This window comes from Crocuta crocuta, unplaced genomic scaffold (genome assembly GCF_008692635.1).
Source record: "Crocuta crocuta isolate KB4526 unplaced genomic scaffold, BGI_CrCroc_1.0 scaffold188, whole genome shotgun sequence".
Classification (NCBI taxonomy): Eukaryota; Metazoa; Chordata; class Mammalia; order Carnivora; family Hyaenidae; genus Crocuta; species Crocuta crocuta.
In genome coordinates, this window is record NW_027532599.1 from 4,845,003 (window position 1) to 4,862,501 (window position 17,499).

Here is a 17,499-nt window from a genome sequence, read left to right on the forward strand (position 1 = left end):
CAGAGAAAGCCTAGGAGACACAATGACATGACATTCCGAAGTGGATACTTGAACAGAAAAGGACACAGTAGAAAAACTGTTGAATCCTGCATAATCATTTAATAGTATTGTAATTGTGTTTATTTCTCAATTTTGTTCAATATGGAAGGGTTACATAAGGTGTCATTGGGCGAAATTACATGAAAGACAAGTGAGAAGTCCCTGAACTATCTTTATAGCTTTTCAGTACATCAAATATTATTTCATTTTTTAAAAATGTTTTATTTATTTCTAGGAGAGAGAGAGAGAGACAGCATGAGCAGGGGAGGGTCAGAGAGAGAGGGAGTCACAGACTGAAACAGGCTCCAGGCTCTGAGCTGGCAGTCAGCACAGAGCCCGACGCGGGGCTCGAACCCATGAACCGTGAGATCATGACCTAAGCGAAAGTCGGACGCTTAACCGACTAAGTCACCCAGGCGCCCGCATCAAATATTATTTCAAAAAAAAAAGTTAAAATAATATTTATAGTGATGAAATGCTTGCTACTCAAACTCTGCCGTAGTGTCCCATTACATTCACAATGACTTCCCATCTCACCACCTTGGCCTACATAACCTCAGTCTCTGGCCCTTGTACTCTGGAATTTACCACCTTCCCGTCTTCACTCTCTTGTGCACTCTGGTTGCAAGGGCCTTCTTTGCTCTTTGTCCCTATATTAAGACCTTAAAAATCCGTATTCTTGAACAGTAATTATCTACTGAGTACCCTGCCTTACAATAACATCACTATATTTCTTTCTCTATCTCTTCAGCTTAGTTTCAAATCTCTTTTAAGTAATAAAATTACAAAATGAACCAACTTAATTTTTAAAATCAGTTGGATTTTGTATGACCTCAATATCAAATTATCCCGCCTAATTTTTCAGTTGCACAAAAAACTTAGGATATAAGCAATTTAATGAAAATACATTTTCCAATTACAATGTCAAGAAATGTGTGTTTGGTGATGACTTACATCAAAACTAAGTCAGAATACAACTGAATTGATTACATGTGTCTTTGGAAACAGCCTAAAATCTCTATTCAACTACATGGTTTTAAATAGGTTTTTTGTTTTTATTTATTTATTTATTTTTAAGTGGATGAAATGTAGCACAGTCTACTTGGGGCCCTTTATTTTACAGATGAGGAAACCAGTGCCCTGCCAAAATTTGTGGCAATTTGCAAGAGTCTCAGGTTTACATTTGGCTCCCTAGATTATCAGGCTAGTTTATGATTCACAGATTCCCTCAGCTTCCTTTACATATCATCTTTTTTATAAGTATAACTATATACTTATATAGGGGCTCAGGAATGAAAAAAGATTGATTGAATTAAGTCACAGTAGGTCGCATTAAACAAAGAGGTAAGACTAATCTATATCAGGCATTTTCTTTTGTTTTTATTTTTTTGTGAGGTAAATGAGTATAAATACTTTGCAAGAAAGTTTGTTAAACTAAAGATATCCCTTTCCATGGACACTTAAAAATATTCATGAAATATTAGAAATGGTAAAATTGATAACTAAGTATATGACAAAAACTGAGTATTGATTGAACACAGAAGCAATGACTGCTTTCAAATATTAATAACTCCTTTATTGCACATTAAAATCCCATCACATGAATTTATTATTTAAAACTCCAGTAAATTTAATATTATCTCTAAAGCAACTATTATAGAGACTTAATGGATTTCTTAATTAGGATATAGCATTAATGGTTATAGAATTCTAATTAAAATGGAGGGTTTGAGAAACAGCCAAAGTCTGAAGAAATCATTCAAGCAATGGTTTTATTAAAAAAAAAGTGGACTGAAGCTTTATTCAGAATGTTAAAAGGAAATGTACAAATCATATACTTCATTTAGTCAGTATAGTTTTCCATGAGGATTAATATGTATTGTTCCTTTTTAAATATATATTCTACTTTACTTTAATATCTTGGAAATTATCTAATTCATCTTGCTTTATAATTGGAATTTATTAATTTTACAGAGAAATTAAAGTGCATCTTCTACAATACTTGGCAAGTCTTGTGGACCGCTGATATTTCTTTCATAATTTTACTTACATGAGTGCAGACTTTCATTATAATTTTTTAATGTTTACTTATTTTTGAGAGAGACAAAGTGCAAACAGGGTAGGGGCAGAGAGAGAGAGAAGACACACGATCTGAAACAGGCTCCAGGCTGTAAGCTGTCGGTACCGAGCCTGACACAGGGTTCAAACTAACAAACCGCGAACCGCGAGATCATGACCTGCACTCGAGTCAGAGCTTAGCCAACTGAGCCACCCAGGCGCCCCAGATTTTCCTCATAAACATGCCACTACATCAAGAATTCATCTGAATAGGGGCGCCTGAATGGCTCAGTTGGTTAAGCGTCTTATTTCAGCTCAGGTCACGATTTCGTGGTTCATGAATTTGAGCCTGCTTTGGATTATGTGTCTCCTCCTCTCTCTCTTCTTCTCCCCAGCTTTCACTCTGTCTTTGTCTCTCTCAAAAATAAATAAATATTTTTTTTAAATTATAAAAAATTCATCTGGATAAATTTAGAAAATGCTGTCTGTAGCTGAAAAGAGTTGATGTGATAAAAATTATTTAAATGATTTTAAAACTTAGTAATAGAGTTTAATATTTGACTTCAAACTGCATAATTTGATTCAAATAAAAATTATCAACAGCTATTTTTAAGCCATTATTATACATGTTAATAAAATACCAATTTCTTTAGGATTTTTTATTAGAATACAATTCCTCCCATATTCTTTACTAGTCTCTGTTTGGATAGTTAAGATGCTTTGATCCAAGTAACAACAAATCATTTTAAAACAGAGGAAGGAGACGATGATATTGAGCACACGGAATCAGTAGTATCTCATGGAAACAAAGACCATGAAGTGCCACCAGGATTCTTGTGGGTTGTCACCCAGGAACCAGGAAAATTTCCGGAACTTGAGAGACATTATTCTTTCACTTGCTTATGTTTAACTTCCATGGACTTACATCTCTGCTTTTTAGTGTCTCTAATTCATCCCCTCTCTATGTAAACTGAATTTTTACTTCTTTAGTAGTCTTGATGAAATCATGTCAACTTCACCATTTCAGAATTCTAAGTCCTCAAGAAAATCAAAATGATTAAAATGAATTATTTATCCCAATTCCAAAATCTGGCAAAAAGAATCTTGCTGTCCTGACCTGGATCAATAGATACTTCTAGTACAGTCAACTATGGTCTGGGCTTTAGATCCTATAATATAAATGGATGAATTAATGTCTGGTCTTATTTAAGGCAAGTGTAAGATCAGGAAAGCAGAAGTCACAGAAATCCTCATAAGGTATAAACTATATGTGGAGAGAATTAACTATTACTCATAAGTTAAAATATTTATGTTTACTAGACTCAGTTCTTCACCAATGTTTAACTGGCAATATAAAATTTAAAGAGTATAAAATAATAATAAAATTTTGGTGATTTATATTTAGTGGATATTTTAATGCTCCTAACAGGATGTAACTTGAATCATTTCTATGGAGAGGAGAATTATTTTACATGGAGCCAAAATTCAACACTAATGTATTACTATACTTGACAGAATATATACTAATTCTTAAAGACTTGCCGATCTGTCTCTTTTTTTCTAGATAGATACAAGTACACCTCTAATTTCTAACAGAATTCGTCACAACTTTTGGTTACACAAACCAACACATTTTAAAATCATCACTTAATCAAAGCACTTATAATAGGTATCATAAGCCACTAAGACACATTTAAGATATATTTCTAAAAAAAACCCAAAAAAACAAAACCTAAGACAGTCCCAATGTCCCTATTTTTGTGGTGATTTTTTTCTTTGTTTGTTTTAAATATCCTACCTGTTGGTGGCCAGAGCCAGAGACACAAATGTGGGCGAGCAGGTGGCAGCTCATAGGAACTCAGGCTACCAAAGGACCAGGTGAGCACAGGCCAGAGGCACCCAATGTCCCCTCCCTGCCTGCCTCTCCCTCTCACCTCCACCTCTGCNATCTCGGTCACAACTCCCCTGCCCCAGGGCTTGGCTAAGAGGGGGTGGGGCCTGCAGTGATGTGATTTGGTACCCACATCAAATGTATCAGATTTGCTTGATATAGCATATATTCTCCAACGGAACATCCTCCTACACAAAAAAACCCCAAGACAAAATAGCCCCATCACATTCCAGCAAATATTGACTAACTGATGTTATGGATGGCTTGTGTCTTGTCCAGACGCTGAAGTCTCCACAGTGATATACTGTAAGAAATTCCAAAATGAACAAATTGCCTCTGAATAACTCTAGAGCAGCCTAACCTTCTACATTTTCAAAGTGTAATGTCATTCCTGGCACACAGAAAATACTCAATAAATTTCATCGAATAAATGGATGAGTAAATGGATGGAGGAAAAAAACTAGATTTTAAATCAGACCAGGGATTAAATCAGTCATTAGGGAAGTCACTTGAGCTTCAGTTTCATTAAGGAGAATAATAATTTTTATGGAGTTGATCTGTGAACAAAATCAAATCATATTTTTAAGCACTATGTTTCTTCTGGCACAAGTTGTTTCAGGCTGACTTTTACATTTTTTTCTTCAGAGTCTCAGCCCTGAAATCACCATTTCTCCAATGAGCCTTAGCTCATCATAATAGAGAATGGGATTTAAAAGACAGAATGACTTGCTAGGTTTTCAAATTTTTTAAATTGCAAATTGGAGAACAAAATTCTATCTGGTGCATATAAGAATTTTCATAGCAGATGTCATAGAATAAACAATAAATAGTAATGAATTTTATTAATTATTCCTATTTGCAGTATACCTCAATATTATGCATGATACAATACTTCCTTATACACAGAAAAAGTATTAAAACAAAAAATGTCTGAAGTGTCCAACCATTTTGTGTGATTTATACAGGGATTTAAAATATTCATGAGGAAGTAATTGGGTAAAGATTTTTAAGCTGTAGGTTTTGTTTGCATGTATCACATTGTATAAAAAAATTAGCTCTTCTTTTTGCATTAGAAACAATGTATATTCTGGATGACTAGAATGTTTAAAGTATCATTAGTTTAAAATAGAGAATATATTATTCACAGTTGATAGCTCTGTCCAGTATTTAATCTTAACTAAATATAAAGAAAATTCGACATACACAATGCATTAGAACATTATACATACATACGTATATACATACATATTATATACACATTGCCCTGTATAGTAGTATAATAAATCATAATTAAATATGTGAGAACGAAAACAATTGAATCTGAAAGTAAAACAGCCTTATTCTGCTTTAAAGGATAAATAATAAGATAATAACTATTTTTTTTGGAAGTATTATTTTGGATTACCTTTTTCTGGCTTTATTTTGGAAGAGGGGCATACAAGTATCAGGCTCAAATTAAACTTTAATGTATTTCCTAATCTGCACTTTCACCCTTGTCTGAATAGCTTGTAACAAAATAATTCTCCCACTGAAAATAATTACAAAGGCCCTGGGGGAAAAAGGATGTGATGCTTGAAGTCACTGGGACACCGCTAAGGCACCCCGGGCTTTCTGAGCCAATCCACCAGAGAAGAGAAAAAGAAGAGAGGTGTGTTGATGTAGTCCTGCTTTTGATGCTTTTCCTCTTGGGCCAGGTGCACATTGGGCACTGGGCATGACAGCCAAGCCCAAAGCCTTAGCTCAGAGTTCGTAGGCATCTCTCTTGGCTGCTGGAGCCTCAGTAGCAGCTCTGGCATCCAGGATTGAGAGGCCAGGATCCAGGAGGAAAGGAAACCTGACAGAGGGGAGCCTGAAGCATCGTACGCCACTTTCCTTTGAGGATTTTGCCAATTCTCAAACTGCACGCACATGGCAAGAATGAGAGTAAAACCTCACAGCAGCAGCTAAGATGCTAAAAAGCTCAACAGAACTTTCAGGAATCTCAAGTTCTAAAAGGACAAAATTTTTATATACTGTATATGTAAATATATATTATATATAAGATTTATATATATATCACATATATAATATATGTATTTATTATAGATAAATGAATTAATACATAAAAATTATATATGTAATGTATATAAATTATATATCCCAATATATTCCTCCAATCAGGAGGACTTCAGGAAAACACCCAGGCTTTGAGTTGAAAATACCAAAGTGCTACAACCTGGAGTCAAAATCGAACTAGAAAGGATTATCTTCCAGAAAGCTTGCATTCTACCTACTCTTGAAACATGACAACATTTGACAGAATCAAGGATGTTTGCTTATTCTCTAGTTGCTAGCTTTAAAGAAATCAAATACTCTCTAAAAATTCAATGCCAATAATTCAGATCTTTTCATATAGATCTGAATAATCAAATAATATATAGCAATCATTTAGCAATAACCAGCCACGCAAAGACCGTAAAACGGAAAATCAAAAGAAACAACAACAGATAGATATCCACTCATTATCCAGGTAATGGAGTGATAAGACAAGATAAGTGATTGGAAATATGATATTACAGAAAGTCTCCCAGAGAATATCTTTTCCACTATTTTAATGACTCAACATAACCTTTATTTAAAAAAAAAAGAACCCAAGCTTACAAGTATAGGTTGGTCTCCTTTTTGAGCATGAAACAAAAACATTTTAAAAATATTAGTAAGTCTAATTGCAGGTATAAATTGGTACAACCTCTTTGGAAATTGTTTGACACTACAAATAATAGTGAATCTCTGTGTAAATTATTCTGCAATAACTCAATTCTTATTTACATATTGAACAGAAGGACTTTTTTGTTTTCTATCAAAAGACTTATACAAGAATGTTCACAGTAGCATTATTTGTAATAGTATGAAAGGTTGGTGATGACCCAGCAGTAGAGTATATTTTTGTTTCTAACATTTCCCTACTTACTTATACAATAAAGTTATATAACTATTTCTTTTGAAATGTGACATTGCAGTGCTCCCTAGTAGTTTACATCCTGTATCTGTTTCTTCCGCACTGACTTTCAACTTGGCCAAATGATTTGCTTTACTAAGTCAGATGGGCATAGCGCAGAATAGCAGGTCTAAGGTGAGGCTTATAAGGGGCGTAGTAAGTAACCTCCAGTCCACCTCAACTCTTATCAATCATGATAAAAAACAATAGCAAGAACAAACAGACAAATAAAATGAAAAACCCAAAATCTAGATATCAGCTGTTCCTTCAGCCTTGGTCCCCCCCCCCCCAATGACCCATAAAGCAGACCTAAATTGAGCCCTAGGTACAGCTTAATCCATGGGAACCCAAAACAAGATTGCCCAAATCTCAGCCAACCTGTCTTGGTTTATAGACACTTATGAGTCTACATAAGTGTGATGTAAGAATTTATTGTTGGAAGACACTGAAATTTTTCCTTTTGTTTTTTGCAATGTTATCTAGGGGGGGTGGAGAGAGGGGAACTTAATGGAATCCCTCCATCAATAACAGAATGTATGAGCAAATTGTGATATATGTATGTAATAGGATGACATGCAGCACACGATAGACAGATCTTATAACTATAATATAGAGAAAGAACATGTGCCCTTTACAAGGCATTCAAAGAAATCAGGAAAATTTTTAGTAAAGAAAACCACCTACAAATTTCATCATTCATAAAAAGTCATTGTTAAAAANTAATATTAAAGTATATTATATTAAATTTATTTGTTTTGCCATAGAGAAAACAGACACAAAGTAAAAGATATCTGCAATTTTTAGTAATTATTTCTTCATAACAAGAGATAATAGTTTCTAAAAACTCTTTAAACTTATGAAAACATATCAAGACAAATATTAAGTGATTGGAGTACTTTTGAGTTTTAGTATGATTTGGCAATATCGAGCACCTCTTTAATGCAAATAATCTGACACTAGCACTAATCTTCTCATTTCCTGTAACTAGGTCATTAATATTATAAAGTCAACTTTTATAATTTTTATATCTGTTGTGTTGCCATGAACTTCGTAGCTGGAAATAATTCAACTTATTTTGGTAGATTTAATACTTACTCCTTTAATATCTTCATCATTTCTGAGTTTGTTCATTTATTTCTGTATTGCTTTGTGAGAACTTCATCTAATATCTGTTAGTTTGGTTGCAGAAAGCATTGAACAATCATGGATGCTGTACTCTTCAGAGTTCTGTGTATAAAACCTTGGAGAAAGCTTAAATTTTGCCATAAATTCTGGTTATCCCTTTACACAATATCAACTGTATTGCCCAGAAGGCATCTTTATGTTGGTATTTTGTTAAATCCATTTAAAAACTAGAAAAGAGGGGTTCAAATGGATGAAACTTCTCATAGTAGACTTGAGCTCACAAATTGCCAGAGTTAGACCCTCATCCATGACTATTAATTAATGTTGCATATTACCATTTAGCATATGACTTCTTTATGTTTCACATCCACATTCTTGTGTTAATAAATTCTCCTGAAAATTCTTTGCTGAAACAAGCTCTCCTGGAATATCACTTTTTCCTCCTTATCAGCAGTTTTAGTCTTTCCTTCTCAGTTTTGTTCTTGTGCCTTGAGGATATTTTTCAGTTTTAATTATTCTCCCTGTTATTCCGGTAACATGAATTACTCATACATAGAATATTCTTTCTTCTTATATCTTTCCTACAATCAATTGTATGATTTTGTTCTTCTCATCTTCCTTTTGTGTGATTTCCTCAACGCTATCACTTTTGTCTGCAATGGGTTTAATACCATGCTTATTCTATTTCTATTAGTCCTAGTACAGCTTCTATTTCTGTATTTTATTTTCCTGTACATTGAATTCTGAACTTGCCAGACACATGGTCTGTAATTTTTTGAACCTATGGAGGTCTGTTTAAACTCATCAGTTTTCTTGGTTCATACTTCATTTAATTTTCTTTATTTACTATTTTGTAGTGTATACATTATAAATAACATCAATATTAATTTTAAATTATTGTTACTTACCCTTAAAATATAGTTTGGGGAGAATTGACAGTTAAAAATGTCAGTCAACACTTCTATTAGTATTTCAGTGTCTGGAATGTTTCATTCTCTATATCTGTTGTTTAATTTGCCTTGGGGTTGTAACTATTCTTTATTTTCTGAAAAATATTTTTTAAAATATTGCCCACATATCATGCCATGTTATCTTCTTTGTACCTTTTTTTTTTTCATTTTTGTGAAGAAAACAATCCCCTTACTCCACTATTTTTAAATATAAATCTCTTTTATCACAAAATTTAACTTTATGTAGGATTTTATTTAAAACAATTAATTATTTTATTATATTTGATTTTTATATTTTCTTGAATATCTTTTCTCAATATGGTATTGTATATTTCTAATGTCTTCTTGAATTTTTATAGTTATACAATTAATTAATTGATTTGGACTTTTTGTCTTTTGTCTTTTGTTATTTTTTTATGTGTGCCAAATTGTGAACAGATCTCTCAACACTACTTAAATGTCACCTTCTGTGGTTTATAGATACTTATAGAGCATAATCTTTACACAATCATGAATCCATGGTGTTTTGAGGGAGGATGTGACCTTGTGTAATTTAGGATTTTAGTTCCAATTTTCGATAAACCAGGTTGAGGTGCTCTGATTCTGCTCTGAGTATGTTTTGAAGGATTACCCTAAACAGAATGTGTTGATAGATTGTCTGTGGGGTAGGGATTAAGAAGAGCCATCTATGGAGTATGATGCTGAGAATGAATTGTTTTAGTTATATTTCATAAATCAACTGTTATTTTTATAATACTGTATATTGAGGCACCTAGGTGGCTCATTTGGTTAAGCATCTAACTCTTGATTTTGGCTCAGGTCTTGATCTCACAGTTCGTGAGAATGAGTCCCTCATCAGTCTCTGTGCTGACAAGCGTGGAGCCGCCTGGGATTCTCTCTTTCTCTCTTTCTCTTTCTCTTTCTCTCTCTCTTTCTCTGTCTCTCTCCCTCTCCTCCTCCCCCACTCACACATGAGTGCACTGCCTCTCTTTCTCAAAGTAGATAAAATAAACTTAAAAAAAATAAGATACTGTATACCTATCCAGTATATTAGACAGACATGTCACATATATATTTTATTGTAAAAAGTATGATTATAACATCATTATTATTCACTATATATTCAAATACATGTTTTAATACTGTCAAAGAAAATAGAAAACTATCTCTGCATTTTTTGAAAGAAAACCTTTTTGAATATAAATGACAATAAATGCAATCTCTGGGTAAAAAGCAAAACACAACATAACTTTTTTTTTTCATTAAATACAGAAAAAAATGACAGATCCAGTTTAAGCTACTTTGTGGCTCTAAGCCCTCAATTCATGTAGAGCAAACTTGACAGAATCAGAACTTTCTTTTATATTTGGAAAGGAAGTGCTGAGGTACAGAAAACTGCTTTCTGATACAAAGTGTATGATAACAAAATCAACCCAGAATATCTAAAGCAATCTTATATCTATTCTCTCTACCATTGACTGCTTCTTTAGTCCCTCCATTTTTCTTCATTCTCTTCCTGTGTTTCTTCTGCTGTATTTCTGACGTCTTTTTCTTCTCATACAGGCTATGTCATGAGAGCCTATGTCTGGGTTCATTTTTCTTTGCCTCATTCAAAGAATCTTAAATCATGCCAGAGTCAGTTTTCTCACCAAAATGGCTTCTGAATCCAAATATGAAGATGACGTCTGATGTGGTCTTGTACATTCTGTATACTTTCCCCAAATTTCTGTCTTAGGTACTGTCACCTTCCCAGGGTGAAGGACATTAATGACTGTTGTTTCTGCTGAAATAGTCTGTCAGTCATAAACTTTCTTGTCTGACAGTTACTGTTCAAATAGTTCATGATGGCAGACAAGCTTCAAGGATCCAAGAAGGAAAAGATCTAAATATACTATTTAAAGTGTGAAATTATTTTGTACTAGCACATATTTGTTCACAAAATCAGAAGCCCATGGTTAAGAAATGAAGAGAATGAGAAAGGGAATTTGATAGGTCATGTAGTTATACGAAAGGGACAGTCAAGCCAGTAAGAACATCAACACAAAGAGCAGTGATGATAGTGTGACCTAATCTGTATTAAGTACCTACCAGATGCCTTTCTTTGCCCTGATTTATCATATTTCTACTTAATTTGTAAGGAATCAGTACTATAAACATTTAGTTTTTAAATATTGTTTTTACTATTATTTCTTCATTTTATTTCTATTTTTGAAATATTTTTGCTATATTTATAATAGTGCAATATAGGTTGGAACAGTATGGAAATACAAACAGACAACCATTGGGTTGTGGTCACAATTATTCACAATGATTCTATGATAAAAAAAATATCTGAAGGTCACTGTCACAGACAATGGGAGATATTAAAATTCTTAAGCAAGATAATAATTTGTATTTTAGAATTTTCAAATTTTACGGTCTTTCCTATTCTGTCATTTTGTTCACCAAAAGGTTTCTTTTATAAAAGAAAGCTCTATCCACCCAAAATATCTTCTGGCTTAATAATAAGATGTAGTTCCAAAAGTTTAATGTCTACATATATATTAATAATATTAACATACTTACCTTCTGAAAATTATTTTTTTAGCAATCTGAAGAAGTGCTAATGTCAATTTGCTTGATATTTAATGCTTTTCATGGATGAAACAGCTCACAAAACATGTGGTTTAGAATAGCAGTCTTCTCTCTGCTGGCCAGCTGACCCGGAGGGAAACGGTGCACCTGAAGCCACTCGGCTGCTCTTCTGACTCAGCTCCAGCTTGAAACTTCTCAGAGGGACTCGGCTTGTGGGTTTATATTTTGAGTGGTATCAATGGGGCACAGACTAAGATCTGGAAACAAGGCGTGTTTTGGGACATAGAGCACAGCGCACCTTGGCTACACCCGCTGCAAAGAGAGATTGGACCCAAAAGAGGCTACCTCAAGAAACAAGCCAAAGTACACATGGTGGAGAGTCCCAAATACCACTACAAGTAGGGAAATAAAATAACCAAAGTCTCAACAAGAGAGACCAAGAGACACTATTCAAAGAACACTTCCTGAATGGATAGGCCCTGGACAAAGAGCCTTCTTTAATACAGCAGTACTCAAAGGTGCAGAGTGGATAACAAGCTTTTAATACTAACAAGATACAGAAAGGTAGCCAAAATGACGAAATGGAAGAACTCTCCTCTAAAGAAATTCCAGGAAGAAATGACAGCTAAAGAACTGCTCAAAACAGATATAAGAAACATAACTGAACAAAAATTTAGAGCAATAGTCATAAAATTAATCACTGGGCTTGAAAAAAGCATGGAAGACATCAGAGAAACTATTGCTACAAAGACTATGGACCTTAAAAATAGTTGTGATGAATTAAAAAATGCTATACATGAGATGCATTATAAAATGGAGGCGTCCAATGCATGGATGGAAGAGGCAGAGAGGAGAATAGGTGAATTAGAAGACACAATTATAGAAAAAGAGGAAGTCAAGGAAAAGAGATAAACTGACCCAGGAACATGAAGGGAGAGTTCGAGAGCTGACCAATACAATCAAATGGAACAATATCCTCATCATAGGAATTCCAGAAGAGGAAGAGAGAAAGAAAGGCACTGAAAGGGTACTTGAACAAATTATAGCAGAGAACTTCCCCCCTTCCTTCTGGGGAAGGAAACAGACATTGAAATCCAAGAGGCACAGAGAACTCCCGTCAGACATAACTTGAATCGATCTTCTGCACAACATATCATGGTGAAACTGGCAAAATATAAGGATGAAGAGAGAATTCTGAAAGCAGTTAGGGATAAAAGGGCCCTAACATACAAAGGGAAACCTATCAAAGTGGTTACAGACCTATCTACTGAAACTCGGCAGGCCAGAAAGGAATGGCAGGAGATCTTCAATGTGATGAACAGAAAAAATATGCAGCCAAGAATCCTCTATCCAGCAAGCCTGTCATTCAGAATAAAAGGAAAGATAAAAACCTTTCCAAATAAACAAATATTGAAAGAATTCATCACCACTAAACCAGCCCTACAAGAAATCCTGAGGGGGACTCTATGAGGGAAATGTTGCAAGGGACACAAGGTACCAGAGACACCACCACAAGCATGAATCCCACAAAGGACACAATGACTCTAAACCCATATTTTTCAATAATAACACTGAATGTAAATGGACTAAATGTTCCAGTCAAAAGACATAAGGTAGCAAAATTGATTTTAAAAAATCGATCTATTTGCTATCTACAAGAAACTCATTTTAGACCTGAGGACACCTTCAGATTGAAAGTAAGGGGATGAAGAAATATATATCATAGTATTGGAAGTCAAAAGAAAGCTGGAGTAGCGATACTTATATCAGACAAACTGGACTTTAAAGTAAAGACAGTAACAAAGGATGAAGAAGGGCATCATATAATAAATAAAGGGTCTATCCAGCAGGAAGAGCTAGCAATTATAAATGTCTACACACCGAATATGGGAACACCCAAATACATACAACAATTAGTCACAAACAGAAACATTCTTATTGATAAAACTGTGCTAATAGCAGGGGACTTTAATACTCCGCTTACAGCAATGGATAGATCAACTAGACAGAAAGTCACTAAAGAAACAATGGACCTGAATCAACACATTGGACCAGATGGATCTGACAGGTATAGTTAGAACTCTACATCCTGAGGCTATAGAATTCACTGTCTTCTCAAGTGCACATGGCACATTCTCCAAGATAGATCACATACGGGGACATAAAGCAGCCCTCAATAAATATAAAAGAACTGAGATCATACCATGCACACTTTCAGATCCAATGCTATGAACCTTGAAATCAACCACAGGAAGAAGTCTGGAAACCCCAAAAACATGGAGGTTAAAGAACACCCTACTAAAGAACGAATGGGAAAATCAGGCAATTAGAGAAGAAATTAAAAAATATATGGAAACAAGTGAAAATGAACATACAAGAATTCAAACTCTATGGGATGCAGCAAAAGCAGTCCTAAGAGGAAAGTACATTTCATTCCAGGCCTATTTCAAGAAATCAGAAGAAGCGCAAGTACAAAATCTAACAGCTCACCTAAAGGAACTAGAAGGAGAGCAACAAGAGCACCCTAAACCCAGTAGGAGAAGAGAAACAGTAAAAATCAAGGCAGAAATAAACAATATAGAATCCAAAAATCAGTTGAACAGATCAATGAAACCAAGAGTTGGTTTTTTGAAAAAATAAGGAAAATTGACAAATCTCTAGCCAGGCTTCTCAAAAAGAAAATAGAGAGCACTCAAATAGATAAAATCATGAATGAAAATGGGCTTATTACAACTAATCCTTCAGAAATACAAGCAATTATCAGGGAATACTATGTTAATGTATATGCCAACAAACTGGACAACTTAGAAGAAACGGACAAATCCTTAAACACATACTCACTACCAAAATTCACACGGGAAGAGATAGAAAATCTGCATAGACCCATAACTAGTGAAGAAATTGAGTCAGTTATCAAAAATTTCCCAACAAATAAGAGCCCTGGACCAGATGGCATCCCTGGGGAATTCTACCAGACATTTAAATCATATTTAATACCCATTCTTCTCAAGCTATTCAAAAAAATAGAAATCAAAGGAAAACTTCCAGACTCATTCTATGAAGCCAGCATCACTATGATTCCAAAGCCAGACAGAGATCCTGGAAAAAAAAAAGGGGGGGGGGAGGGAGAACTACAGGCCAATATTCTTGATGAATATGGATGCAAAAATCCTCAACAAGATACTTGCAAATCGAATCCGACAGCACATAAATAGAATTATCCACCATGGTCAAGTGGGATTTATTTCTGGGTTATAGGGCTGGTTCAATATTCGCAAATCAATCAATGTAATACATCACATTAACAAAAGAAAAGATAAAAACCATATGATACTGTCAATAAATGCAGAAAAAGCATTTGACAAAATAGACCATCCCTTCTTAATAAAGACCCTCGAGAATGTTGGGATAGAAGGAACTTACTTAAAATCATAAAAGCCATCTATAAGAAGCCCTCATCTACTTTCATCCTCAATGGGGAAAACCTGAGAGCTTTCTCCCTGAAATCAGAAACACAACAGAGATGTCCAATCTCACCACTGTTGTTTAACATAGTGCTGGAAGTCCTAGCATCAGCCATCAGACAACAAAAGGAAATAAAAGGCATCAGAATTGGCAAAGATGAAGTCAAACTCTCACTTTCTGCAGACCACATGATACTCTACATAGAAAACTGACAGACTACAGCAGAAGCCTACTAGAACTGATCCATGAATTCAGCAAGGTGCAGGGTACAAAATCAATGTACAGAAATTGGTTGCATTTTTATACACCAATAATGAAGCAACAAGAAGAGAAATCAAGAAACTGAATCCACTCACAATTGCACAAAAAAAACCATAAAAAACCTAGGAATAAACCGAATCTAAGATATAAAAGATCTGTATGATGAAAACTATAGAAAACTTATGATGGAAACTGAAGAAGACACAAAGAAATGGAAAATCATTCCATGCTCATGGATTGGAAGAATAAATATTGTTAAAATGTCATTACTACCCAAAGCAATCTACACATTCAATGCAATCTCAATCAAAATTGCACCAGCATTCTTCTCAAAACTAGAAAAAACTACCCTAAAATTTGTATGGAACCACAACAGACCCGAATAGACAAAATAATATTGAAGAAGAAAACCAAAACGGGATGCATAACCATCCCAGACTTTAGCCTCTATTACAAAGCTGTAATCATCAAGACAGTATGGCATTGGCACAAAAACAGACACATAGACCAATGAAATGGAATAGAGAACTCAGAATTGGACCCACAAATGTATGGCCAACTAATCTTTGAGAAAGCAAGAAAGAATATTGAATGGAAAAATGACAGTCTCTTTAACAGATGGTGCTGGGAGAAGTGGACAACAACACACAAAAGAATAAAACTAGATTATTTTCTCCCACCATACACAAAAGTAAACTCAAAATGTATAAAGGACCTGAACATGAGACAGGAGACCATCAAAACCCTAGAGGAGAAAGCAGGAAACAACCTCCTGGACACAACATTCTTGACCTCTATTGCAGCAATTTCTTACTTGACACATCCCCAAAGGCAAGGGAATTAAGAGCAAAAATGAACTATTGGGACCTCATCAAGATTAAAAGCTTCGCACAGCCAAGGAAACAATCCATAAAACTATTAGGCAACTGACAGAATGGGGAAAGGTAGTTGCAAATGACATATCAGATAAAGGGTTAATATCCAAAATCTATAAGGAACTCACCAAGCTCCACACCAGAAAAATAAATAATCCAGTGAAGAAATGAGTAGAAGACATAACAGACACTTCTCCATAAAGGACATCCAGATGGATAACAGACACATGAAACGATGCTTACTGTCCCTCATCATCAGGGAAATACAAATCAAAACCACACTGAGATACCAACTCATGCCAGTCAGAGTGGCTAAATGACCAAATCAGGAGACTCTAGATGCTGGCGAGGATGTGGAGAAATGGGCACCCTCCTATACTGTTGGTGGGAATGTAAACTGGTGCAGCCCCTCTGGTAAACAGTGTGGAGGTTCCTCAAAAAATTAACAATAGAACTCCCCTATGACCCAACAATAGCACTGCTAGGAATTTACCCAAGGGAAACAGGTGTGGTGATGCATAGGGGCACATGGACCCCAATGTTAATAGCAGCACTCTCAACAATAGCCAAATCATGGAAAGAGCCTAAGTGTCCATCAACTGACAAATGGATCAAAAAGATGTGGTTTATCTATACAATGGAATACTACATGACAGTGAGAAAGAATGAAATCTAGCCACTTATAGCAACATGGATGGAACTTGAGGGTGTTACACTGAGTGAAATAAGTCAGGAAGAGGACAGATACCATATGTTTTCACATATAGGTGGATTAGGAGAAACTTAAAGAAGGACCATGGGGAAGAAGAAGGGGAAAAATAGTTGGGGAGAGAGAGGAACACAAACCATGAGAAACTCTTGAATGCTGAGAACAAACTAGGGCTGATGGGGGTGCAGAAGGGGGGAAGAGGGGTGATGGGCATGGAGTAGGGCACTTGTTAGGATGAGCACTGGGTGCTATATGGAAACCAACTTGACAATAAACTATTTAAGAAGAAAAAAAAACAGAATGGCAGTCTTAACTGTAGACTAGAGCATGAGCTCAGTTAAAACAAGATAATATATAAAACAATTTATTGCACCATATCAAAGCTGCAATATATCCCAACACACTGAAAGGAAATGGATACAGGAGGGCAATATCTTTTCTGAGAATATATTACACTCTATACTGTAATATACAGGCCCAATGAAAGAAACTTTATCAACCTGTACATGAGAAATAATAACAAAGCATCTTCCTCTTTCCTTCCTTCCCTTCCTCTTTCGCCCCCGCTCTCTCTC

General features: G+C 35.0%; 1 pseudogene; it reads right to left on the reverse strand.

Moving 5' to 3' along the window:
- Positions 1-2,412: 2,412 nt before the first annotated feature.
- LOC144244761 (small ribosomal subunit protein eS24-like) overlaps positions 2,413-17,499 on the reverse strand; it is a 17,462-nt pseudogene continuing 2,375 nt past the window's right edge.